Raw genomic sequence first — 26,873 nt, 5'->3', positions numbered from 1 at the left:
AATGATAAACCTAATATATGAAATCTCTAATGGCAGTTTTATGAGATGCATGGAAACATGTTTTAAAGTTAATATTTTTTTTAAGTGAAAGCAAGTTTACTGAGAAAGTAAAGGAAGAAGAATGGCTACTCTGTAGACGGAGTAGCCAAGCTAACTTTTTTTTTTTTTTTAACACAGAAACAGAAAACCGAATGCCTCATGTTCTCACTTATAAGTGAAAGCTAAACATTGAGTACACATGAACACAAAGAAGGGAACAGCAGACACCACAGCCTACTTAAGGTGGAGGGTGGCTGTCTGTACACCAAGCCCTGCAACACAAAATTTACCTATATAATAAATGTGCATATATAACGCTAAACCTAAAATAAAAGTTAAAAATAAAAAATAAAAGTTAAAGTTCTTTTTTTTTTTCTTTGAGACTGGAGTCTCGCTCTGGCGCCTAGGCTGGAGTGCGGTGGCGCGATTATGGCTCACTGCAACATCCACCTCCCAGGCTCAAGTGATACTCCTGCCTCAGCATCCTGAGTAACTGGGATTACAGACATGCTAATTTTTTGTATTTTTAGTAGAGACAGGGTTCCATGTTGGTAAGGCTGGTCTCAAACTGCTGACCTCGTGATCCACCCGCCTCAGCCTCCCAAAGTACTGGGATTACAGGACATGAGCCACCAGTGCCTGGCCACAGTTATAGTTCTTAAGATCACTACGTCTCCTCTTATTTTGACTTTTACCAGCCAAAAAATATAACAAAATATGCCTAATTATAACTCTAGAAAATTGAGCAACTGCAATGTAGGGAAGGAAAAAATCCACTATCTAGAAATCTACAATGTAAGTTGAGTTTCTATATTGTTATGGATGAGTTACTGAGTTCTCACAGAAGCATTATTTAAAGAATTTTGTTGGCCAGATGCAGTGGCTCACACTTGTAACCCTAGCATTTTGGGAGTCTGAGGGGTGCAGATCATGAAATCAAGAGTTCGAGACCAGCCTGGTCAACAGAGTGAAACCTCATCTCTACTAAAAATACAAAAATTAGCTGGGCATGGTTGCGGGTGTCTGTAATCCCAGCTACTCGGGAGGCCAAGGCAGGAGAATTGCTTGAACCCGGGAGGGGAGGTTTCAGTGAGCCAAGACTGTGCCACTGCACTCCAGCCTGTGCAATAGAGCTAGATGGCATCTCAAAACAGAATTCCATTGAATGAAAGTAGAACACTTCATGGCCACTGGACATGAACTCAGGATGGAAGAGTCACCTATGTGATTTGCTGTCTCTAAGCTTCCAGTATGTCATGGTGTACATCATGTAATGCACATCTTTAGAAAGACCACATGATTGGAAGAAATATGGAAAAAATGACTTTTTAAATTTTAGTTGCTGATCCAAAATTTTCAATGGTGTCATTATCTAAAAGATAAAACCTAAACTTTTTAACAAGGAATCATTTCTGACAGAAAGTATAATATTCTCAATCACTCCTAGTAAGTACTAGGACTGAGTACTCAAATCTTCCTAGATTGAGATTGTTTCTATTGAGTATACATCTCTGCTGTGATTATGCTCAGTTGTGTGCAATTACTTAATTTCTCCCACTGTATTTGATTGTAATATGGTTATTTTTGCTTAACACCACAACCCCATGGCCCAACATGAATTAATGAATTAGTTAAGCCTGTTAGATCCTCTATCCATCCTCCCTCCTATTATATTAATCCCCTTCTCACCTTACATTTGCTACCAGACCTCCTCACTCATAGACTCTTATTGATCAATGCATATTAAAATCTTCTGATTAGTTTCTAAAACACAATTACTTCCCACACTTCAGTGCAGATATCTTTCCCTGTTCCTCAATAGTTTGTTGTCAACCACAAATTTCTAGATTCTCCACATAGATCTTACATTTCTTCCCCACTCATCAGTCAAAGTGCATGACTCACGTTAGCCCCAAACATCCTGTAACCATTACATTAACTAAGCACCTCTCTCAGTTTCAACTGCCTATGTGTTTCTCTGCCCACTAGAATTATACCCAAGTATCAAAATCAGCTTAAATTGTCACTTCTTTCAGGTAACTTTCTTGTTCTTGTTCTACCTGAAAATGCAGTTCTTTCATTCTGCTTCCTTGGCACTATGGCCACACCTCTTTTATGGTATGCATTATACTGAGTTTGTTACATTTCTGCAAATATTTACTTCAGCTCAAATTCAGTTGAAGTCATGAATTATGCTGTATTTACCTCTGTGTCAATGGCATTCTCCCGAGAGTAGATGGAAGCTTGGTGTGTTAGAGAAGCTGAGGAAAGGGGTCCTGAAATGAGCTGGAAAACCAGAGAAAGATGTGGAAGGAAAGCGGGAGAGCCTCTAACTCAGGTGTTCTACTAAAAAACTGGTTCCTTGCAGCTCCCATCTGCCGAGACCAGCTCGGTGGGGGACACCCTAACCCAGCCGCACTAGAGGAATTAAAGACACACATACAGGTGTAAAGTGGGAAATCAAGGATCTCACAGCCTTCAGAGCTGAAAGCCACAAACAGAGATTTACTCACATATTAATTAACAGCAAGCCAGTCATTAGCATTGTTTCTATAGATATTAAATTAACTAAAAGTATCCCTTATAGGAAATGAAGAGATGGGCCAAATTAAAGGAATAGGTTGGGACTAGCTAACTGCAGCAGGAGCATGTCCTTAAGACAGAGATCACTCATGCTATTGTTTGTGGCTTAAGAATGCCTTTAAGCAGTTTTCCGCCCTGGGTGGGCCAGATGTTCCTTGCCCTCATTCTGGTAAACCCACAACCTTCCAGTGTGGGCATTATGACCATCATGAACACGTCACTGTGCTGCAGAGATCTTTCTTTATGACCAGTTTTGGGGCGAGTTTATAGCCAGATTTTGGGGGGCCTGTTCCCAACATGTTCCCCTTCTGTGATCTGCAAATCGATAAAAGCAAAGGCAGCTTAGTCACAGTGAGCTACTTCTCATAGGAGTTAGGATCCACATCTGCAGACTATACAAACAACACAGATTAAAAGCACAGTCATCATTGAAATCACAGAGCTTCCAAGTGTTTTTATCCATTTTAAGGAGTTACTAGCTGCTAATCTGTCTGCAGCTCCTTCAAGCACTCCAGTTCGTGGCATTAGGTCAGGTGTGCCTGGGATGATTTAAATATTTGTTCTTTTACATACCTCAAAATAATAAGAGCTAGTAATGACAAACCGACAGCCAATATCATACTGAATGGGCGAAAAACTAGAAGCATTCCCTTTGAAAACTGGCACAAGACAGAGATGCCCTCTCTCACCACTCCTATTCAACATAGTGTTGGAAGTTCTGGCTAGGGCAATCAGGCAAGAGAAAGAAATCAAGGGTATTCAGTTAGGAAAAGAAGAAGTCAAATTGTCCCTGTTTGCAGATGACATGATTGTATATTTAGAAAACCCCATCATCTCAGCCCAAAATCTCCTTAAGCTGATAAGCAACTTCAGCAAAGTCTCAGGATACAAAATTAATGTGCAAAAATCGCAAGCATTCTTATACACCAGTAACAGACAAACAGAGAGCCAAATCATGAATGAACTTCCATTCACAATTGCTTCAAAGAGAATAAAATACCTAGGAATCCAACTTACAAGGGATGTAAAGGACCTCTTCAAGGAGAACTACAAACCACTGCTCAGTGAAATAAAAGAGGACACAAACAAATGGAAGAACATACCATGCTCATGGATAGGAAGAATCAATATCATGAAAATGGCCATACTGCCCAAGGTTATTTATAGATTCAATGCCATCCCCATCAAGCTACCAATGAGTTTCTTCACAGAATTGGAAAAAACTGCTTTAAAGTTCATATGGAACCAAAAAAGAGCCCACATTGCCAAGACAATCCTAAGTCAAAAGAACAAAGCTGGAGGCATCACGCTACCTGACTTCAAACTATACTACAAGGCTACAGTCACCAAAACAGCATGGTATTGGTATCAAAACAGAGATATAGACCAATGGAACAGAACAGAGTCCTCAGAAATAATACCACACATCTACAGCCATCTGATCTTTGACAAACCTGAGAGAAACAAGAAATGGGGAAAGGATTCCCTATTTAATAAATGGTGCTGGGAAAATTGGCTAGCCATAAGTAGAAAGCTGAAACTGGATCCTTTCCTTACTCCTTATACGAAAATTAATTCAAGATGGATTACAGACTTCAATGTTAGACCTAATACCATAAAAACCCTAGAAGAAAACCTAGGTAGTACCATTCAGGACATAGGCATGGGCAAGGACTTCATGTCTAAAACACCAAAAGCAATGGCAATAAAAGCAAAAATTGACAAATGGGATCTAATTAAACTAAAGAGCTTCTGCACAGCAAAAGAAACTACCATCAGAGTGAACAGGCAACCTACAGAATGGGAGAAAATTTTTGCAATCTACTCATCTGACAAAGAGCTAATATCCAGAATCTACAAAGAACTCAAACAAATTTACAAGAAAAAAACAAACAACCCCATCAAAAAGTGGGCAAGTGATATGAACAGACATTTCTCAAAAGAAGACATTCATACAGCCAACAGATGCATGAAAAAATGCTCATCATCACTCGCCATCAGAGAAATGCAAATCAAAGCCACAATGAGATACCATCTCACACCAGTTAGAATGGCAATCATTAAAAGGTCAGGAAACAACAGGTGCTGGAGAGGATGTGGAGAAATAGGAACACTTTTACACTGTTGGTGGGATTGTAAACTAGTTCAACCATTATGGAAAACAGTATGGCAATTCCTCAAGGATCTAGAACTAGATGTACCATATGACCCAGCCATCCCACTACTGGGTATATACCCAAAGGATTATAAATCATGCTGCTATAAAGACACATGCACATGTATGTTTATTGCGGCACTATTCACAATAGCAAAGACTTGGAACCAACCCAAATGTCCATCTGTGACAGACTGGATTAAGTAAATGTGGCACATATACACCATGGAATACTATGCAGCCATTAAAAAGGATGAGTTTGCGTCCTTTGTAGGGACATGGATGCAGCTGGAAACCATCATTCTTAGCAAACTATCACAAGAACAGAAAACCAAACACCACATGTTCTCACTCATAGGTGGGAACTGAACAATGAGGTCACTTGGACTCGGGAAGGGGAACATCACACACTGGGGCCTATCATGGGGAGAGGGGAGGGGGGAGGGATTGCATTGGGAGTTATACCCGATATAAATGACGAATTGATGGGTGCTGACGAGTTGATGGGTACAGCACACCAACATGGCACAAGTATACATATGTAACAGACCTGCACATTATGCACATGTACCCTAGAACTTAAAGTATAATAATAAACATAAAAATAAAAATAAATATTTGTTCTTTTAATCTTGCAATATCCAAAAACAAGTTTGTAGAGTGTCCTTTTAGATGATTTTTTATTCTTTCCCAAATTTTGTTTCTATTAAAAGCTATTAATAGTTTCCACAAATCCTTTTGTTTAGCACCTACAGTGGGCCATGTCATTTGAGGTTGAGGGGCCCTATACCACCATGGTTACAGATAATAAGAACTCTTGCCATACTTCTTATTATATCTACCATTTGACCATTTTGTTCAGATCAGCCATATGGCCATGGCATGCATACTGAGAGGTGCAATTTAAGCTAAACATCCCCATAGAGGACCAATTAATAATGATTCCATAGGAATCGTTGCACTGTTCTGCAGTGCAATCTTCCTAAACAAGTACTTCATTTCTTTCTGGCCAGGTTCAATTTTGTTTGCAAATAGTATTTTGAGGGTGGTATGCCTCAATTATAGGAGCAGATTTATTATGGTAAATACTGAGATCAGAAAGCATGTGTAACTGTGTCTTAGAGTGATTATATCCAGGCATTATTACCAGTCAAGATTGATAAATATGCCCATTAAGCATAATTGTTTCCTGTGTCAGCCCTTATTGAAGGAATTCTCATGGCAGTGTTGATCATCACTATCACAGCTACCATTAAATTACTCATTGTGACTGGTTGTCCTGCTTTCCCACATACAGCACAATGAGGAGCTGTGCTATGTGCTCTCCTGGCTCTGCTTTCCAGGGAACAGAAGTAGATATAACAACGTGAATTTCCCCATTATAATCTGAATCAATGACTCCTGTATGCATTTGTGTCCCTTTTAAACTTAAACTAGACCTTCCTAAAAGTAATCCTACTGTCCCTGCTGGCAAGTGTCCACAGACTACTTGGGTTACCTTTTGCGGGGGTTACCCAGGCAGAAGGCTCACAGCTTTTGTGCAGCATAAATCTACTGTGGCACTACCAGCTCTGGCGGGGGACAGACATTGTACAGCAGTGAAGAAATGGCCTGAGCTGGAAATGCTCCGGTTTGGAACAGGACCCAGAACGGGCTCCTCATGGTGTTTCCCGAAATTGGGTTCCCATCTTTATCAAACTTAAAGTGACATGATTGGCCCAATGTTTTCCTTTTTTACATTTTGGGCATATTTCAGACTCAGCAGTTTTCTTTTTTTCCCCTATCTGGAGGCCTGACTCACTGATTATTTCTACATTCTTTTTTAGTATGAATAGCTTGTTTAAATTCTTTGAGTATTTAAAAGGAAAAAGCCCAAATGTAGCTATAATATTTCCCTGTTGATCTAGGGAGTGTATTCTAATAGGGAACTGCCAAGCCTCTAAATCACCCTCTCTTCTAGCTTGCTGAATTCCTGCCTGAATAAAACTAAGAGGAGTCACTTGAGGCACTGCTCAAACAGTCACTGGCACAACTACTTTTCACCCAATGTCCTCTGGAAAAGAAAGATCTGGAGGGTCAGGCCACTCTTTTTCTTCAAAATAATAATGAAGGGGTGCAGAAGGGTAGGGATGAACCTCTCCCTCCTTTGCTGCTTTAGCTTTAGCTGGAAAATAAACCTGCTCTGTCGCCCCTTCTGTTACTTCATTATACTCTCCTTCCTCCTCATCATCAGTGTGAAAAAGTCCCAACACTTGTTCCATTGATACCCTGACACTTCTGAGCTCCCCTTCTGACTCACCCCAGGGATTGCTTTAAGAGTACTCAGGTGTCCTCCAGCTTAAATCCATGTTCTCCAACCATCGCTCCAGGCGACCCTTCATCCTGGTTTCAAACCCCCACGATGGACGCTACTTGCCAAGACCAGCTCAGTCGGGGAGACCCTAACCCAGTAGGCTTAGAGGAATTAAAGACATGCAGACAGAAATATACAGGTGTGAAGTGGGAAATCAGGGGTCTCACAGCCTTCAGAGCTGGAGCCCTGAACAGAGATTTACCCATGTATTTATTAACAGCAAGTCAGTCATTAGCATTGTTTCTATAGATCTTAAATTAACTAAAAGTATGCCTTGTGGGTTAGTTAACTGCAGCAGGAGCATGTCCTTAAGGTACAGATCGCTCATGCTATTGTTTGTGGCTTAAGGATGCCTTTAAGCGTTTTTCCACCCTAGGTGGGTCAGGTGTTCCTTGCCCTCATTCTGGCAAACCCACAACCTTCCAGTATGGGCATTATGGCCATCATGAACATGTCACAATGCTGCAGAATGTTGTTGATGGCCAGTTTTGGGGCCAGTTTATGGTCAGACTTTTGCGGGGGGGCCTGTTCCCCATACCCATCATATACCAGTAGTGCACTTCGAGAAATGCACCACCTGAATGAGCTGTGTAATACTAGGAAATAATATCTTTAGTTGGAACATTACTGGTTTCACTTAAAACCAAGTATCACACACAATATACGCCCTTTGTTTTCTATTTTTCATTTCTAACACTCGTATATTAGTATTAAAGAGAGAAATACAATTTGAGTGCTTGTCATCATTGAAGAAAGTGGTTGGCATAATTGAAAAGATGAAAATAGCAGACATTCTGAGGGTCCTCAATTAATCTTAATGATTTTTAAAGGATTCTAGGGCTTGAATGTCTCAAACTAGTCCAAAACAAGCCAACAGAAAGACCCATACAATTGTAAATCTCTCTAGGTACATCTCTATTCCATGAACATGGGAGGAGATGAACATATCAGCCTTGCCCAGTTTCTTAGCTTACATTTATTTAGGGGTCAATCCAATACCATTATATGAATTATTTGGAAATTGGAATATTTGAGCAAAAATGTTTACTTTTTGCCCTTGAAAATATGAAAAGATATGGACATAGAGTCCACCTTTATTAGAGAATACTGAAAGTCCCTTCAAGTCCAAGTTTTGAAATCCCCAGTCGACTGTTTGGCACAATAGCTCATCGTCAGGTAGAACTCTTTTCTAGGGCTCAAACTACATGGCTTAGATACAATGCACAGATAAATGGGCCAACCCCACCTTTCTAGCACATTGGTTATTAGCAAAAAGCTTCAGCCTGGGCTCCAGTTATGGCTATAGTTGGCTTCACAGGTGTGCGAAGATTTCTACTAGATGGAGGAGAAGCCCTGTCAACAGGGTGATGACAGGGCTGCTGCATGTTGCTCTGGAGGTTTTTCACTGCACAGTGAACTGCCTGATCACAGCAGCTCTATACAAAACTGGATAACACAGTTCTTAATCGTTTCTTCCTCATTGAGCATTCCCTGATTGAGTGGCTGTGAGGCAACTTTTTACAAGACAAAGATATTAGCTCAGAGGATCAAGTAGAACAAATGTATCATTGCTGAACACCAGGGGTTTGTCCTAGGTGTGGTTGCTCACCACACAGAAAGCCAGTCACTAAGACGAGTATTGCCAGGGAAGAAGTGCTTTATTGTGGATGCTGTCAGTCTAACCATCAAATTCGTCTCTCTCCCAACTAAAGTTAGGAGTTTATATACACAGGAATTAAGGGGAGCAAGGAATATGATCAACAGGGAGCAGGTGGTTAGATAAGAGATCTAGCATCTCATTGTAACCACCTGTGGGAAAACAGGACTGAGAGAGAAGGAAGAAGAGTTAGTCAACTGGCAACAGGTTTCATTGTCCAGTTGTGGTGATCTGTAAAGTTTCAGTTCCATGAAACTATGTGGGAGTCCTAATGATCAGTTTATTGAGAAAGCAACTCAGATGACAAACGTTAAATTTCTCAACCTTTAAGACTGGGAGGTCAATCCTATACTTTGGATATTTTTGCTTGCCTAAATCTGATGTTGAATTGTAATTCCCAGTGCTGGAAGTAGGTCCTAGTGGGAGGTGATCATGGGGATGCAACCCTCATATGGCTTAGTGCTGTCTTTCTCATAGCGAATTCTCCCAAGATCTGGTCATCTCAAAGAACGTGGCACTTCCCCCAACTCACTATCTCTTGCTCCTGCTTTGCCTTCTGCTATGACTGAAAGCTGAAGCTTCACCAAAACCCAAGCAGATGCCAGCACCATGTTTCCTGTAAAGCCTGCAGAACCTGAGTCCATTAAACCCCTTTCCTTTATAACTTATTTTCTTTATATTACCCAGTCTCAGGTATTTCTTTATAGCAATGCAAGAATGGTTTGACAGTCAATTTCTATGTTTATTCCCCAAAAAAGCTCCCATAAACATTAATTGTATAGGAAAATTGAGCTGGTTTCAATATCAGAAATTTGGCCCATATTAAGAATAGTGGAATTATTGTATTGTGCTCTTACTGAGTGGTGTTGTAAATTGACAACTACACATTTTATTCTGTTCCGTGGAAAATTATGACCCCTTGAGACTTTATGTTTACAATTATTACTACTGTTCATTTTACCATCTCCTCAACCTCCATGCAGCAGAGGCATGTTGCAAATCACACACTCCAAAAAATTAAACACAGGACATTTCAAAAGTTAACATTGGTATTGAACACACTCCCCCAAATCAGTCTTATTTGCCATTCGTATTATTTCTGTAGTGAACTTTCCATACCAATCTTCCACCAATTTTCTCATTGGGATTTTTCTTCTATTCTTATCCAAAGTGGTCTTACAAGTAATTTTTTTCAGCCCATAACTCGCCTTTCCATTTCCTTAACTGTGTGCTTTGAAGAACACAAGCTTTTGAATTTAACAAAATCTAACTTATCAAAGTTTAAAGTGCATAAATCTTTTGTATTATTTTAAATTAAGTGCATTAAATTTAGTTTTGTATGTTCCATATTTATTTTGTATGCACCATTGTGTATATGCACCATATTTTATTTATCCATTCATCTGCTGATAGACACTTAGGTTGCTTCCAAATCTTGGCTATTGTGAGTAGTGCTACAGTAAACATGGTGCAGATATATCTTCAATATGCTGATTTCCTTTCTTTGGGGCATATATCTACTAGTGGAATTGCTGGATTGTATGGTAGCTCTATTTTTAGTTTTTGAGGTACCTACAAACTGTTCTCCATAGTGTTTGTACTACTATACATTTCCACAGTGCACAAGGGTTCCCTTTTCTCCACATCCTCTTCAGCATTTGTTACTACCTGTCTTTTGGACAGGAGACATTTTAACTGGGGTGAGATGATATCTCATTGTAGTTTTGATTTGCATTTCTCTAATGGATCAATGATGTTGAGCACATTTTCATATGCCTGTTTGCCATTTGAATGTCTTCTTTTGAGAAACGTCTATTCAGATTTTTGCCCAGTTTTCAATCAGATTAGATTTTTTTTCTATAGACTTGTTATAGCTCCTGATATAGTTATAATTACAGCTCCTGATATAGCTAGTGATATAGTTTGGATATTTGTCCCTGCCTAAATCTCATTTTGAGATGTAATCCTCAGCGTTAAAGGTGGGTCTTGGTGGAAGGTATTTTGGTCAAGGGGGAAGATCCCTCATTAATTGATGCTGTCCTCGAATCAAGGTCCCTTATTTCTGCCATATACATTTTGGAAAACTTTTTCCAGTGTTAAGAATAAATATTGGGAGTTTTATTGAAATATTAAATTTATAGAAACTGGTATTAATAATGAGTCTTTAAACATTGAAATTCACTTTATTTTTAAATTTTTGTGGGTACAAAGTAGGTGTGTATGTTTATAGTGTTTTGATACAGGCATGAAATGTGTATAAACACATCAGGGTAAATGGGGTATCCATGACCTCAAGCACCCCTCACAAGACCTGAGTACTCACAAGATCTGGTTAAGTGTGTGGCACCTCCCTCCCCCTCTGTCTTTGCCCCTGCTCCCATCATGTGAGGAACGTACTCCCCTTTTGCCTTCCACCATGGTTGGAAGCTTCCTGACGCCTCCCTACAAGCTGATCAGATGTTAGCACCATGCTTCCCGTACAGCCTGCAAAACCTTGAGTCAATTAAGCCTCGTCTTTATAAATTACCCAGTCTCAAGTATTTCTTTATAGTATTTCAAGAATGGCCTAATACAGACGGATAGTTTGCAAATATTCTCTCCCATTCTATGGGTTGTCTCTTCACTTTGTTTCCTTTGCAATGCAAAAGCTTTTTAACTTGATGTGATCCCACTTGTCCACTTTTGCTTTGGTTGCCTGTTTTGTCAGGTATTACACAAGAAATCTTTGCCAACTCCAATGTCCTGGAGAGATTCCTCAATGTTTTCTTTTAGCTGTTTCATAGTTTGAGGTCTTAGATTTAACTTTTTAATTGATTTTGATTTTTGTATATGGTAAGAGATGGAGGTCTAGTTTCATTCTTCTGCATATGGATATCCAGTTTTCCCTAGCACCATTTATTAAAGACATTATCTTTTCCCCAATATATGTTCTTCATACCTTTGTGAAAAGTGAGTTCACCGTAGATGTATGAATTTGTTTCTGGGTTGTCTATTCTGTTCCAATGTGTTTGTTTTTATGCCAGTATCATGATGTTTTGGTTACTGTAGCTCTGTAGAATAATTTGAAGTCAGGTAATATGATTCCTCCTTTTTTTTTTTTTTTTTTTTTTTTTTTTTTTTTTTGCTCAGAATAGATCTGATTATTCTAGGTATTTTGTGGTTCCCATATACATTTTAGGGTTGTGTTTTCTATTTCTTTGAAGAATATTAAAGCTTTCTGGATGTTCCACAGTTTATCCATTAACTTGCTGAATGACATATTTTTTCTTTTTTCCTGAGACAGGGTCTCACTTTGTCTTCCAGGCTGGAGTGCAGTGGCATGATCAGAGCTCAATGTAGCCTCAATCTCCCAGGCTCAAGTGATCCTCCCACCTCTCTGCCTCCTGAGTATCTCGGACTACAGTTGCATGCCACCATGCATGGCTAAGTTTTGCATTTTTTTGTAGAGACAGTTTTGCGATGTTACCCAGGCTGGTCTCAAACTCCTGGGCTCAAGCAACCCACCCACTTCGACCTTCTAACATGTTAGAATTACAGGCATGAGCCACTGAACCCAGCCAGAGTATTTTGGTACATGAGATGATTCAGGCTCATCTTGTATTTATCCCAATCTCTGACTAGGAATCATCCCTGGTCCTCTTTTCTGTGGATAGTATTTAGGAACTAGTAACTTGGCAGTTGGTGTGCTTACTGTTACTGAGGTGTCACTGTGTTTATGTCCTCTCAGAATGAATCACAAAATATATGCATATGTGCACACACAACAATTTCTCTATTTGTTCCTATATATTTAAAACATACGAGCTCTATTCAAATCCCACACTCCAGGTTTTCTAGCTTCTCTTCATTCCTATTTTTTAAACACTTTATCTAGCAGAAAGAAACCTTGCTGTCATCATTCTCAACATATTTATTTGCTCAATAGTACCAATCTCTCAACAATGCTGCCCATCTCCTCCCCCTGTCCCTTCCACACCTCACCCTCAGCCCTCTTGGTGCCAGCAGACATAGAACCACGACTCCTCTCATCCCATGAGGCATGTCTAACTCCTCCACTCTAGGGAGGGAAGGCAGAAGAGACACATAAAAAGTCAAAGAGGAGACTCAAAAGAAAGAGGAATAGAAGGTCACATTGATTTTTTAAAATAAATCATCTTTTGATTGCCCTAATAAACATCTCTTGGTGATGATAGAGTTTACGGATATGGCTAGATTTTTTTTTTCAATTTTAGGATTTTGCATCTAAATCTGTGAGACTTTGGTCTACAGCTTTATGGTTTTTTTTGGTTTTGGTATCAAAGTTGCACTGGCTCAAAAACTGAATTGGAAAATTTCCATCTTTTTTCTTCTAGAAAAGTTTGTAAAAGCCTGGTATTCTTTATTTCTTAAATATTTGGAATAACTTCAGGGAAGCCATCTGTCCTAGAGTTTTCTCTTTAAGCAAGTTTTCAAATATTCCACTCAAGTATTGTTTGCAATTGTGACAAGGCACCATCAATCTCTGGTATGACCTTGTTTCCAGGGCTTTTACTGATGGCAAGTTCACCAAAGGACCAATCCGCTGGCACTTCCTAAGTTCTAATAATTTCTCCTCCCTATTGCAACATGCAAGGCAACAAAAATCCTACTTGTTTTCTTCTCAAATTAGTTTTTCAGCCTCCTGCCCTATGCAGCATGAGACATCTGGAAATTTCTTGAGAAATTATGTGTTAGAAGCCCCTAGTGTATCCATTTTTTTCATTGCAGTTGTTTGTTCTCCTGGCTTCTGGTCCCCCCATGCCTTCCCCTGACCCTCAGGGTATGGCCCTCTTCCGGAACCAAGTTCCCTATAGCCAGTAGTGGAAAGGGTCCCCAGAGCAAACAGCTGCATTATGTGCATGTGCTTTCTGGGATTTACCACTCTCTAGAATTTTGTCCCTTTAGTTCTCTTTGCTTCTATAGCACTAAGTTGCATTTAAATATTTTCTGTAATTTCACAGTTGTCCTCAACGGGTCCATTCTGCTGCCAACTACTATACCTTACCCAATAGGGAAACCAATTTTTGCTTTTTTTTTTTTTTTTTTTGAAACAGTCTCTCTCTGTTGCTCAGGCTGGAGTGCAGTGGCATGATCTCATCTCACTGAAGCCTCCACCTCCCAGGTTTAAGTGATCCTCCCACCTCAGCCTCTGTAGTAGCTGGGATTACAGGTGTGCACCACCATGCCTGGCTAGTTTTTGTATTTTTAGTAGAGACAGGGTTTCATCACGTTGGCCAGGCTGGTCTGGAACTCCTGACCTCAGGTCTTGCCCACCTCAGTCTCCTAAAGTACTAGGATTACAGGTGCAAGCCACCATGCCCAGCCTATTTGTGCTTTTCCAAGCCCCATATTTAAGTTATATCTACATATACATTTTAAAGTTATATCACCTATGAAAGACGTGTTTCAGTATGGAGAAAAGTAAGAGTTGGGTACAATAAGTCACTCACAGCAGAATGTCCTGGCTTACGTGTTAGACATCTGCTAGGGCAGAAACCACCAGAAATCTAGACCCACTGTCTTCTACTAATCCTCCTAAGTTGCATACAAGGCAAGTGGACTTGCCCCTTTGATCCACCATTCTGAGATGGGTCGCCCAAAATTAGTCTGCCCCAGGATTATTCAAAAATTCTGCTGGTGGGCTCCTGCCCTATGGCCCCAGATTAAGGGTCTTTCTCTTTCTTCCTGGACATACAAGAGCACTCTTGCTTGTGGTTGCCTTTGCTAAAAAATCTTCCCTTATTTTACATATGGCTAAGCAATAAACCTTTGAACTACTTATAGCCATTGGCTACAGAGTGGCATCTTTTCAAGTCTCTTAGAAAATAGCAGTCTTGACAATGAACTAACCAGATATTAACAAAATAAAATGCTATTTCTCAATAAAAACCTTTTTTCCACGTGGTGGTTCATGCCTGTAATCCCAGCACTTTGGGAGGCCAAAGTGGGCGGACCATGAGGTCAGGAGATTGAGACCACAGTGAAACCCTGTCTCTACTAAAAATACAAAAAATTAGCCTGGCGTGGTGGTGGGCGCCTGCAGTCTCAGCTACTTGGGAGACTGAAGCAGGAGAATGGTAGGAACCCGGGAGGCGGAGTTTGCAGCAAGCCGAGATTGTGCCACTGCACTCCAGCCTGGGTGACACAGCAAGACTCCATCTCAAAATAAAAAACAAAAAGAAAGAAAGAAAAAAACCTTTTTTCCACATTTTCTTAAATTGCCAGACATCCTGCAAATCAATACCTCTGGTCTATATTAAATTTAGATTTTTACTTAAAATCTAAATCCACACGATTGGATACAATTAAAAATACTTTCTCTACTATGTGATGTTCACTGAGAAGGTACTTCTTATTACATATGCTCTATAAAATATAACCTCATAGTAAATTCTTTCCTATAGTTTCCTATAGTTTGTGCATTTTCTCTGGCCTCTTGACTTCACACAGAATGATTTTCCACATTCATTACATCCATAGGGTTTCTGTCTTATATGAGTTCTGTGGTGAACAATTAGGGCTGACTTCTGACGAAAGGCTTTCCCACATTCATTACACCCAAAAGGTTTCTCTCCTGTGTGTCTTTTGAGATGTTCTGTGAAACTGGAGTGGTAGAAGAAAAATGTGTCCCTTCTCAACCTAGGGATGCTGAGCCACATTTAACCCTGTATGAACTCTCTGATGTTTACTGAGGTGTGACATTGAGCAAAATGTTTCCTATATTCAATCACCAATAATTTTTTTCCACTTTTAGTTTTATAATATAATGTATGGTCCAAATTCCAGAATAATGTTGTCCTGCATTCCATATCTTCATATTGTTTTTTCCCTCTTTAAGTTCTCTTCTATACTGTAAGAACTGACTTCAGGACAAAGGTGCTCTCATCATTATATTAACAGATTTCTCTCACCCTTTATGTTCTCTGTTCTACAAAGTTCTGACTTCACTCAGAGTAATTTCCCTCACTTACTACATCTCCCCCTCACTTACTACATCTCTAGGGTTTCACCCTAAGTGTGTTCTCTGATGTACAGTTAGTTTTGACTTAATATGCATTGATTTTTCACAAACATTTCATTCATAGGGTTTCTCCCCTGTGTGTGTTCTACGATATGCAATGAGTTTGACTTCACACAGACTGATTTTCCACATTCATTACATTCGTAGGGTTTCTGTCTTATTATGAGTTTGGCTTCACACAGACTGATTTTCCACATTCATTACATTCGTAGGGTTTCTGTCTTATTATGAGTTCTCTGGGGGAACAATTAGGGCCGACTTCTGATAGAAGGTTTTCCCACATTCATTACATCTGAAAGGTTTCTCCCCTGTATGTCTTCTCAGATGTTCTGTGAAACTTGAGTAGTAGCAGAAAAATTCTCCACACTGAATACATTCATAAGGTTTCTCACCTGTGTGAGTTCTTAGATGTTTAGTAAGGGTTGACTTCTCAGAGAATGACTTCCCATATTCATTACATTCATAAGGTTTTTCTCCTGTGTGAATTCTTTGATGTTCAATGAGGTCTGATTTTCCGAGAAAGGCATTCCCACATGCATAGCATTCATAGGGCTTCTCCCCTGTGTTTTCTGATGCACAGTAAGGACTTACTTAAATGTGAAGGCTTTCCCACATTCATGACATTCATATGGTTTCTCCTCTGTGTGTGTTCTCTGATGTTGAGTAAGGGTTGACTTTTCACTGAAGGATTTCTCACATTATTCACATCTGTAAGATCTCTCCCCTGTGTGAGTTCTTTGATGTTTAATGAGGTCTGAATTATTACAGAAGGTCTTCCCACATTCATGACATTCATAAGGGTTTTCTCCGTGTGTGTTCTCTGATGTCTCGTGTGGGCTGACTTCAGGGTGAAGGTTTTTCCACATTCATGACATTCATAAGGCTTTTCTCCTGTATGTGTTCTATGTTGTAAATTAAGGACTAATTTTTCACTGAAAAAGGTTCCACATTCATTATATTTAATAATATTGTTAATTGAGTGGGTTCTCTGGATTGGAGTGGGATTTAACCTCTGGCTGAATGGGTAAACACTCTGATGTTCAAGGAGAATTCATTCCTCAAAGATACTTTCTCCACATTTTTTGCATTCATAGTGGTTCTCTCTTGGATGTGTTTGCTGATGACTAATGAAAAATGACATATCACAGGTTTTCCCATGTTCCGTATATTTGCAGGCTTTCTGTCCTGTGTAAGCTCTCTTATGTACAAGGAAGAGTGAATTCTTAGGGAAAGCTTTCCCATATTTATTATATTCAAAAGGTTGCTCCCAATTTTTAATTTTCTGATGCCAAACGAGGTCTTCAGTCAGCCAGAAGCCGTTCCCATTTTTATTATATTCATAAGGTTCCTCTTCAAAATGAATTATTTCATGCTTTCATCACAGAAACATTTTCCACCTTTGTTAAACTCATTGAATTTCATTCTTGAATAGTTTCTATCGGTATTAATTAATTCTGAAACACAGAGTGACAAGAAAGATGAGTTGACAAGGATATGTAAGATAAATAAAGTTAGCATTATGTTTGAAGGCTTAGTTTAGGCCATTACCTCCTCATACCTACATTATGACAACAATGTGCACACTTCCAGTCTTATACCTCTTTTCAACTCAACACAGCAGCAACAAATCAAATTTGTAAAATTTCTAATTCATAGATAGTCCTATAATCCAGACTCCAATTCTGTGTGTTGCTGTTGTTGCTGCTGTTGTTGTTGTTTTGGAGACAGAGTCTTGCTCTGTCACCCAGGCTGGAGTGTAGTGATGTGATCTTGGCTCATTGCAACCTCTACTTCCTGGGTTCAAGTGATTCTCATGCCTCAACCTCCCAAGTGGTTGGGACTACAGGCACCGTGCACCACCATGTTCGGCTAGTTTTTATATTTTTAGTAGAGACAGGATTTTGCCATGTTAGCCAGGCTGGTCTCGAACTCCTGGCCTCAAGCAATTCACCCACATTGAACTTCCAAAGTGCTAGGATTACAGACATGAGCAGCTGCATCTGGTTGAATTGTTTTTCTAGCTCTGATTCATTAGGAATAAAAGTATGCAACAATAAGAGTGAAATCAATGAGTGAACAAGCCATCTTTGCCAGAGGATCAGGCTTATGGTCCTATTCCGGCTGTGGGATTTGCCCTTTATTCCATCATCTGTACTACACTATATTGAGTCCAAGGTCCCAAGAACAAACACTTGAACCAAGCCATTCTTTTACAAGTCTAGAATGAGTATATTTCACTCTAGGTAAGTTCCGCTGTTTGTCCCTCATAAATTGCTCATTCCCATCATAATCTTATGCTGATTGCTTTTTCATTGTCAGCTTACAGTCTAACAGTGTTTTTAAAAAGTTGCCCTTCCAAATTTTCCCACCACTTCCAGGTTCATTTACTAAAAAAGATGAAAGGACTGTTTGTACAATTCATTCAAGCACAAACATCAGCTGGATTGCTATAAAAATATTCTTTGTTAAACACTGAATTTTAAAATATTCCATGCAGTTCTGTTTTCGTTCACCAACTATGTTCCCGGCAGCCATTACTTTATCTATGCTTTTCTCTCAGTGCCCTACATAGATATTAATCAATGGTACTTAAAAAATAGTGCTTATCAGTATTACCTAGAGAGCTTTTCCAAACACAAATTTTTTCAGGCTTCACGCTGAAATCATTACTGTTTGAACGTTTAATTTTAATTTTAATTGCTTTTTATATTTTAGAGACAGAATCGCTCTGTCACCCAGGCTGCAGTGCAATGGCACAAACACAGCTCACTGCAGCCTCTTCCCAGGCTAAAGCAAGACTCTCACCTCAGTTCTCCAGTAGCTGAGATCACAAAAATTAGCCAGGCATGGGATTGCAGGTGTGTGCCACCATGCCTGTATAATTTTTTTTAATTTTTCATAGAGATGGGGTGTCCCTGTGTTGCCCAAGCTGGTCTCAAATTCCTGGGCTCAAGCAATCCTCCCACCTCAGCCTCCCAAAGTGCTGGGATTACAGGCATGAACCACTGGGTCCAGGCTATTTTAAAATAATTCTGTAAAAAATGGTGAATATGGTAGAATGCTAATGAAAGAGCAACTCAGAAAAGCATGTATAGAAAAATATATTTAATATTTTATAGAAGGAGGGATGCTCTTTGCTAGGAAGAGTACACTAGGGAGCTTTCTGGGGGTGTTGAAAAATCACTCTATACATTCATCTCAATGATGGATATATGAGTGTTATATATATATTTATATATATATAAAAATTGTATTAAGCTGTGACAACTATATAATTTGTACTACAATTAAAAAAAGCAAGATGTGTGTAGGGAAGTGATACTGGGAGATGCTGGGTGATTCAGAGCCCCTGGATATTTGGGTCATGTCAACATGCTACTTCCAAAGGTCTGCAGCCTCTGAAATATGATTCCTGAAGAACATTTCAATGGTGTTATTATCTGAACTTACCCTTTGTGATCTACCTACATCCATCTGGCACTTACTAACTCACCCAGATGACTCTGGAATGGAAATTTTTCCTCTAATATCCTTGGCTCCTCACCTTTCTCCAACTTGAGGATCACTTCTGGTTTAGGAATGCAATACCCTGTGAATGAGAATTATATTACTTGGGACAAACTGGGTGGGCTTCCCTGAAGGAGGAAGACAATATACACCAAACAGTGTACACACACACACACACACACACACACACACACACACACACCTCATTTAATACTGTTATGAGGGCAGAGAAAAACATTCTTTCTGGTATCCAAAAGGGATACATTGTCCTTGACCTCTGAATCTCAACCTAACTGTTATTATATTTTACAAAAGTTCCACAAGTTTCTATTGATAAGAAAGGACATACATTCTGGCCTTCTACATGGGAAACAATTCCTACCTACCTACTGAGACAAAGTGGTTATAGTTCTCCAACATCACATCCCTGGACAGGGTCCTCTGAGCAGAGTCCAGATGCTGCCACTCCTATTGAGTGAAGCCCACAGTCACATCCTTATATGACACTGATCCCTGGAAAATAACAGTTCTGCTCAATCTGAAGTGATAAGAATCAGCTGATGTGAAAAAATATGTTTAGGGACTAATTATTACCGTTTTTATTGTTGAAAATTAAATAGAAAATGTTATAAAGGGCCTCCATGATATATGTTGCTTTATGTTACACATTGCAGGTAAAAAATCAAGAGAAATATCCTGTTGGTGCATTAATTTATTACTTAATGCAAAAATATTTAGTGCCTACATGTGCCTAGAGCTTTCCTAGTTTCTGAGTATTCCAATTTGAATACAAAAGTCTTCCTTACAAAAGAGGAACATATCTTCTCATAAGGAAACATACATACAGAGACAGATCTACCACAGGATTAAAGGACTCACTCCACAGATATGTGCAACACAGATGGATCATAAAAGTGTTCTGCGTATATTCATGTGAGAGTGTGTCAACATATTAGATTTCACTGAAGTGATAAGACTTTAGTTCCTTTGCAAACATGTAAAAAAACTTAACAAAAGTTTAAAAACCAAAAAAAACTTGGAAAATCAGGTAACTCCCACCCTAATACTGTGCTTTACCAAGAGTCTTAGCAAACAGCACACCAGGAGACTATATCCAACGCCTGGCCCAGAGGGTCCCACGCCCATGGAGCCTACCTCATTGCTAGCACAGCAGTCTGAGATCTAACTGCAAGGCAGCAGCAAGGCTGGGGGAGGAGCACCCGCCATTGCTGAGGTTTAAGTAGGTAAACAAAGCCACTGGGAAGGTTGAACTGGGTGGAGCCTATTGCAGCATAAGGAGGCCTGCCTGTCTCTGTAGACTCCACCTCTGGGGACAGGGTATAGCTAAACAAAAAGCAGCAGAAACCTCTGCAGATGTAAATGTCCCTGTCTGAAACCTTTGAAGAGAGCAGTAGTTCTCCCAGCAGGGAGGTTGAAATCTGAGAATGGAAAGACTGCCTGCTCAAGTGGGTCCCCGACCCCTGAGTAACCGAACTGAGAGACATCCCCCTAGGTGCAGACTGACACCTCACACGTAGAATGACTTTCACGAGTTGAGAGAAGAAGGCTTGAGTCAATGAAATTTCTCAGAGCTAAAGGAGGAACAATGACCCAGTGCAAAAAACTAAAAACCTTTTTAAAAGAATAGAAGAATGGATAACTAGAATAACCAATGCAGAGAAGTCCATAAATGAAGTGATAGAGATGAAAACCATGACATGAGAATTACATGACAAATGCACAAGCTTCAGTAACCAACTCGATCAACTGGAGGAAAGATTATCAGTAATTGAAGACCAAATGAATGAATGAAGTGAGAAGAGAAGTTTAGAGAAAAAAGAGTAAAAAGAAATGAACAAAGCCTCCAAGAAATATGGGATTATGTGAAATGACCAAATCTATATCTGATCAGTGTGCCTGAAAGTGATGGGAAGAATTTCCAAGTTGGAAAACACCCTGCAGGATATTATTCAGGAGAACTTCCCCAACCTAGCAATGCAGGCCAACATTCAAATTCAGGAAATACAGAGAACGCCACAAAGATACTCCTTGAGAAGAGCAACTCTAAGACACATAATTGTCAAATTCACCAAAGTTGAAATGAAGGGAAAAATGTTAAGGGCAGCCAGAGAGAAAGGTCGGATTACACACAAAGGGAAGCCCATCAGACTAACAGCAGATCTCTCAGCAGAAACTCTACAAGCCAGAAGAGAGTGGGGGCCAATATTCAATATTCTTAAAGAAAAGAACTTTCAACACAGAATTTCCTATCCAGCCAAACTAAGTTTCATAAGTGAAGGAGAAACAAAATTCTTTACAGACAAGCAAATGCTTAGAGATTTTGTCACCATCAGGCCTGCCCTATAAGAGATCCTGAAGGAAGCACTAAACATGGAAAGAACAACCGATAACAGCCACTGCAAAGACATACCACATGAAAAGACCATCACTGCTAGGAATAAACTGCATCAACTAACAAGCAAAATAACCAGCTAATATCATAATGACAGGATCAAGTTCACACATAACAATATTAACCTTAAATGTAAATGGGCTAAATGGTCCAATTAAAAGACACAAACTGGCAAATTGGATAAAGAGTCAAGACCCATCAGTTTGCTGTATTCAGGAGACCCATTTCACATGCAGAGACACACATAGGCTCAAAATAAAGGGATGAAGGAAGATCTACCAAGCAAATGGAAAACAAAAAAAGGCAGGGGTTGCAATCCTATTCTCTGATAAAACAGACTTTAAACCAACAAAGATCAAAAGAGACAAAGAAGGCCATTACATAATGGTAAAGGGATCAATTCATCAGGAAGAGCTAACTATCCTAAATATATATGCATGCAATACAGGAGCACCCAGATTCATAAAGCAAATGGTTAGAGGCTTACAAAGAGACTTAGACTCCCATGCAATAATAATGGGAGACTTTAACACCCCACTGTCAACATTAGACAGATCCATGAGACAGAAAGTTAGCAAGGATATCCAGGAATTGAACTCAACTCTGCACCAAGTGGACCCAATAGACATCTACAGAACTCTCCACCACAAATCAACAGATTATACATTCTTCTCAGCACCACATCACACTTATTCCAAAATTGACCACATAGGTGGAAGTAAAGCACTCCTCAGCAAATATAAAAGAACAGAAATGATAACAAAGTGTCTCTCCGACCACAGTGCAATCAAACTAGAACTCAGGACTAAGAAACTCAATCAAAATCGCTCAACTACACGGAAACTGAACAACTTGCTCCTGAATGACTACTGGGTACATAAAAAAATGAAGGCAGAAATAAAGATGTTCTTTGAAACCAATGAGAACAAAGATACAACATACCAGAATCTCTGGGACACATTTAAAGCAGTGTGTAGAGGGAAATTTGTAGCACTAAATGCCCACAAGAGAAAGCAGGAAAGATCTAAAATTGACACCCTAATATCACAATTAAAAGAACTAGAGAAGCAAGAGCAAACACATTCAAAAGCTAGCAGAAGGCAAGAAATAACTAAGATCAGAGCAGAACTGAAGCAGATAGAGACACAGAAAACCCTTCAAAAAAAATCAATGAATCCAGGAGCTGGTTTTTGAAAAGATCAACAAAATTGACAGACTGCTACCAAAACTAATAAAGAAGAAAAGAGAGAAGAATCAAATAGACACAATAAAAAATGATAAAGGGGATAAAACCACTGACCCTACAGAAATAGAAACTGCCATCAGAAAATATTATAAACACCTCTACACAAATAAACTAAAAACCTAGAAGAAATAGATAAATTCCTGGACACATACACTCTCCCAAGAATAAACTAGGAAGAAGTTGAATCCCTGAATAAGCCAATAGCAGGCTCTGACATTGAGGCAATAATTTATAGTCTACCAACCAAAAAATATCCAGTACCAGATGGAGCCAAATTCTACCAGAGGTACAAGGAGGGGGTGGTACCATTCCTTCTGAAACTATTCCAATCAATAGAAAAAGAGGGAATCCTCCCTAACTCATTTTATGAGGTCAACATCATCCTGACACAAAAGCCTGGCAGAGACACAATAAAAAGAGAGAATTTTAGACCAATATCCCTGATGAACATGGATGCAAAAATCCTCAATAAAATACTGGCAAACTGAATCCAGCAGCACATCAAAAAGCTTGTCCACCATGATCAAGTGGGCTTCATCCCTAGGATGCAAGGCTGGTTCAACATATGCAAATCAATAAACATAATCCAGCATATAAACAGAACCAAAGACAAAAACCACATGATTATCTCAACAGATGCAGAAAAGGCCTTTGACAAAATTCAACAGCCCTTCATGCTAAATACTCTCAATAAATTCGGTATTGATGGAACGTGTCTCAAAATAATAAGAGCTATTTATGAAAAACCCACAGACAATATCATACTGAATAGGCACAAACTGGAAAAATTCCCCTTGAAAACTGGTACAAGACAGGGATGCCCTCTCTCACCACTCCTATTCAACATAGTGTTGGAAGTTCTGGTTAGGGCAATCAATCAAGAGAAGGAAAGAAAGTGTATTCAATTAGGAAAAGAAGAAGTCATATTGTCCTGGTCTGCAGATGACATGATCATATATTTAGAAAACCCTATCGTCTCAGCCCAAAATCTCCTTAAGCTGATAAGCAACTTCAGCAAAGTCTCAGGATACAAAATCAATGTGCAAAAATCACAAGCATTCTTATACACCAGTAACAGACAAACAGAGAGCCAAATCATGAATGAACACCCATTCATAATTGCTTCAAAGAGAAGAAAATACCTAGGAATCCAGCTTATAGGGGATGGGAAGGACCTCTTCAAGAACAACTACAAACCACTGCTCAGTGAAATAAAAGAGGACACAAACAAATGGAAAAAAATACTATGCTCATGTATAGCAAGAATCAATATCATGAAAATGGCCATACTGCCCAAGGTTATTTATAGATTCAATGCCATCCCCTTTAAGCTACCAATGACTTTCTTCACAGAATTGGAAAAAAACTGCTTTAAACTTCATATGGAATGAAAAAAGACCCCGCATTGCCAAGACAATACTAAGTCAAAAGAACTAAGCTGGAGGCATCACGCTTCCTGACTTAAAAGTATACTACAAGACTACAGTAATCAAAACAGCATGGTACTAATACCAAAACAGAGATATAGACCAATGGAACAGAACAGAGCCCTCAGAAATAATACCACATCTACAGCCATCTGATCTTTGACAAACCTGACAAAAACAAGAAATGGGGAAAGGATTCCCTCTTTAATACATGGTGCTGGGAAAATTGGCTAGCCATAAGTAGAAAGCTGAAACTGGATCCTTTCCTTACTCCTTATTTGAAAATTAATTTATGATGGATTAGAGACTTAAATATTAGACCTAAAACCATAAAAACCCTAGAAGAAAACCTAGGTAATACCATTCAGGACATAGGCATGGGCAAGGACTTCATGTCTAAAACACCAAAAGCAATGGCAACAAAAGCCAAAATTCACAAATGGGATCTAATTAAACTGAAGAGCTTATGTACAGCAAAAGAAACTACCACCAGAGTCAACAGGCAACCTACAGAACGGGAGAAAAATTTTGCAATCTACTCATCTGACAAAGGGCTAATATACAGAATCTACAAAGAACTCAAACAAATTTACAAGAAAAAAAACAACCCCATCAAAAAGTGGGCAAAGGATATGAACAGACATTTCGGAAAAGAAGACATTCATACAGCCAACAGACACATGAAAAAATGCTCATCATCACTGGCCATCAGAGAAATGCAAATCAAAATCACAATGAGATATTATCTCACACAAGTTAGAATGGCAATCATTAAAAAGTCAGGAAACAACAGGTGCTGGAGAGGATGTGGAGAAATAGGAACACTTTTACACTGTTGGTGGGACTGTAAACTAGTTCAACCATTGTGGAAAACAGGGTGGTGATTCTCAAGGATCTAGAACTAGAAATACCATTTGACCCAGCCATCCCATTACTGGGTATATACCCAAAAGATTATAAATCATGCTGCTATAAGACACATGCACATGTATGCTTACTGTGGCACTATTCACAATAGCAAAGACTTGGAATCAACCCAAATGTCCATCAGTGACAGATTGGATTAAGAAAATGTGGCACATATACACCATGGAATACTATGCACCCATAAAAAAGGATGAGTTCGTGTCCTTTGTAGGAACATGAATGCAGCTGGAAACCATCATTCTCAGCAAACTATCACAAGAACAGAAAACCAAACACCACATGTTCTCACTCATAGGTGGGAATTGAACAATGAGATCACCTGGACACAGGAAGGGGAACACCACACACCAGGGCCTATTGTGGGGAGGGGAGAAGGGGTGGGATAGCATTAGGAGATATACCTAATGTAAATGAGGAGTTAATGGGTGCAGTACACCAACATGCACATGTATACATGTGTAACAAACCTGCATGTTGTGCACATGTACCCTAAACATAAATTGAAAAAAAAAATGGTTAAAAACCTTTAAAAATATGTGGCAAGTCAATGGAATTGCTTAACAGGATAAGAGCATGTCTTACCTGTGATGAGGTAAAGGTTGCAGCGTCATGGGAGATGAGGGAGACTAAAAATACTTTTGGCTTTAATCCTGTTAGTGTTCTCCAAATATTTATCACTCATCTGATCCATAAAAATGTTTAGCAACTACTAATTTTATTTATATTTATTTATAAAGTAAAATACAATCAATCCACATATAAGGAAAGCTTAATTTTTTTCTTATTTTTTAGATAAAAATATAAATATCCAAGCTGATATTTTCCTCCAATGCTCTAAATGACTGGCAGTATATGACATAAACACAATTATCTTGCACACTTCCTTTAGGCCATAGACTCCCTGCTCCCCTGACTCCACGTCACTTTTGCGAATAGCAGAATTGATGGTGAACTGAAAATACACACCCAAATCCCTGTAACGTAATTCATTTTCACTGAGGAAGCAATGCCACCAAAGTAGAGTGGAGACTGTGCTGGACAGCAGCATTAGAGGTAGATTGTCTATATTAAGGGGCAGCAGTGGAGATGTAGAAGAGAGAATTCACTAAGCAAAGGAAGAGAGCAAGGGCTACTTCCAGAGGGCCTGCATAGAGGTCTTAGAAGATCTGGAAATTAGAACCAGGAGGTTGGGTGTTGTGGGAGGGTAGAGGGCAGAGTGACAGTAAGACACATGCAGGCCATGCAGCTCTTGGAATGTCTTCATGTCACGGAAGTGAACATGTCCAGTGGAAGGCTACAAAGATGATTCTGAAGCTTGGGAGACACTTAAGGTCTGGAGTTCAAGACCAGCCTGGCCAACATGATGAAACCCCGTCTCTACTAAAAATACAAATAATAGCCATGCGTGGTGATGGATGCCTATAATCTCAGCTACTCAGGAGGCTGAGGCAGGAAAATCTCTTGAATCTGGGAGGCAGAGGTTGCAGTGAGCCACAATCGTGCCACTGAACTCCAGCCTGGGTGATA

General features: G+C 39.4%; 1 pseudogene; it reads right to left on the bottom strand.

Moving 5' to 3' along the window:
* Window positions 1-25,957, bottom strand: part of LOC104659367 — a 63,278-nt pseudogene extending 37,321 nt beyond the window's left edge.
* Between the last annotated feature and the right edge of the window lie 916 nt (window positions 25,958-26,873).

The sequence above is a fragment of the Rhinopithecus roxellana genome, chromosome 11, assembly GCF_007565055.1.
Source record: "Rhinopithecus roxellana isolate Shanxi Qingling chromosome 11, ASM756505v1, whole genome shotgun sequence".
Lineage (NCBI taxonomy): Eukaryota > Metazoa > Chordata > Mammalia > Primates > Cercopithecidae > Rhinopithecus > Rhinopithecus roxellana.
Note: the sequence above shows the minus strand (reverse complement) of the source record. Positions and strands in the feature narration are given on the sequence as shown.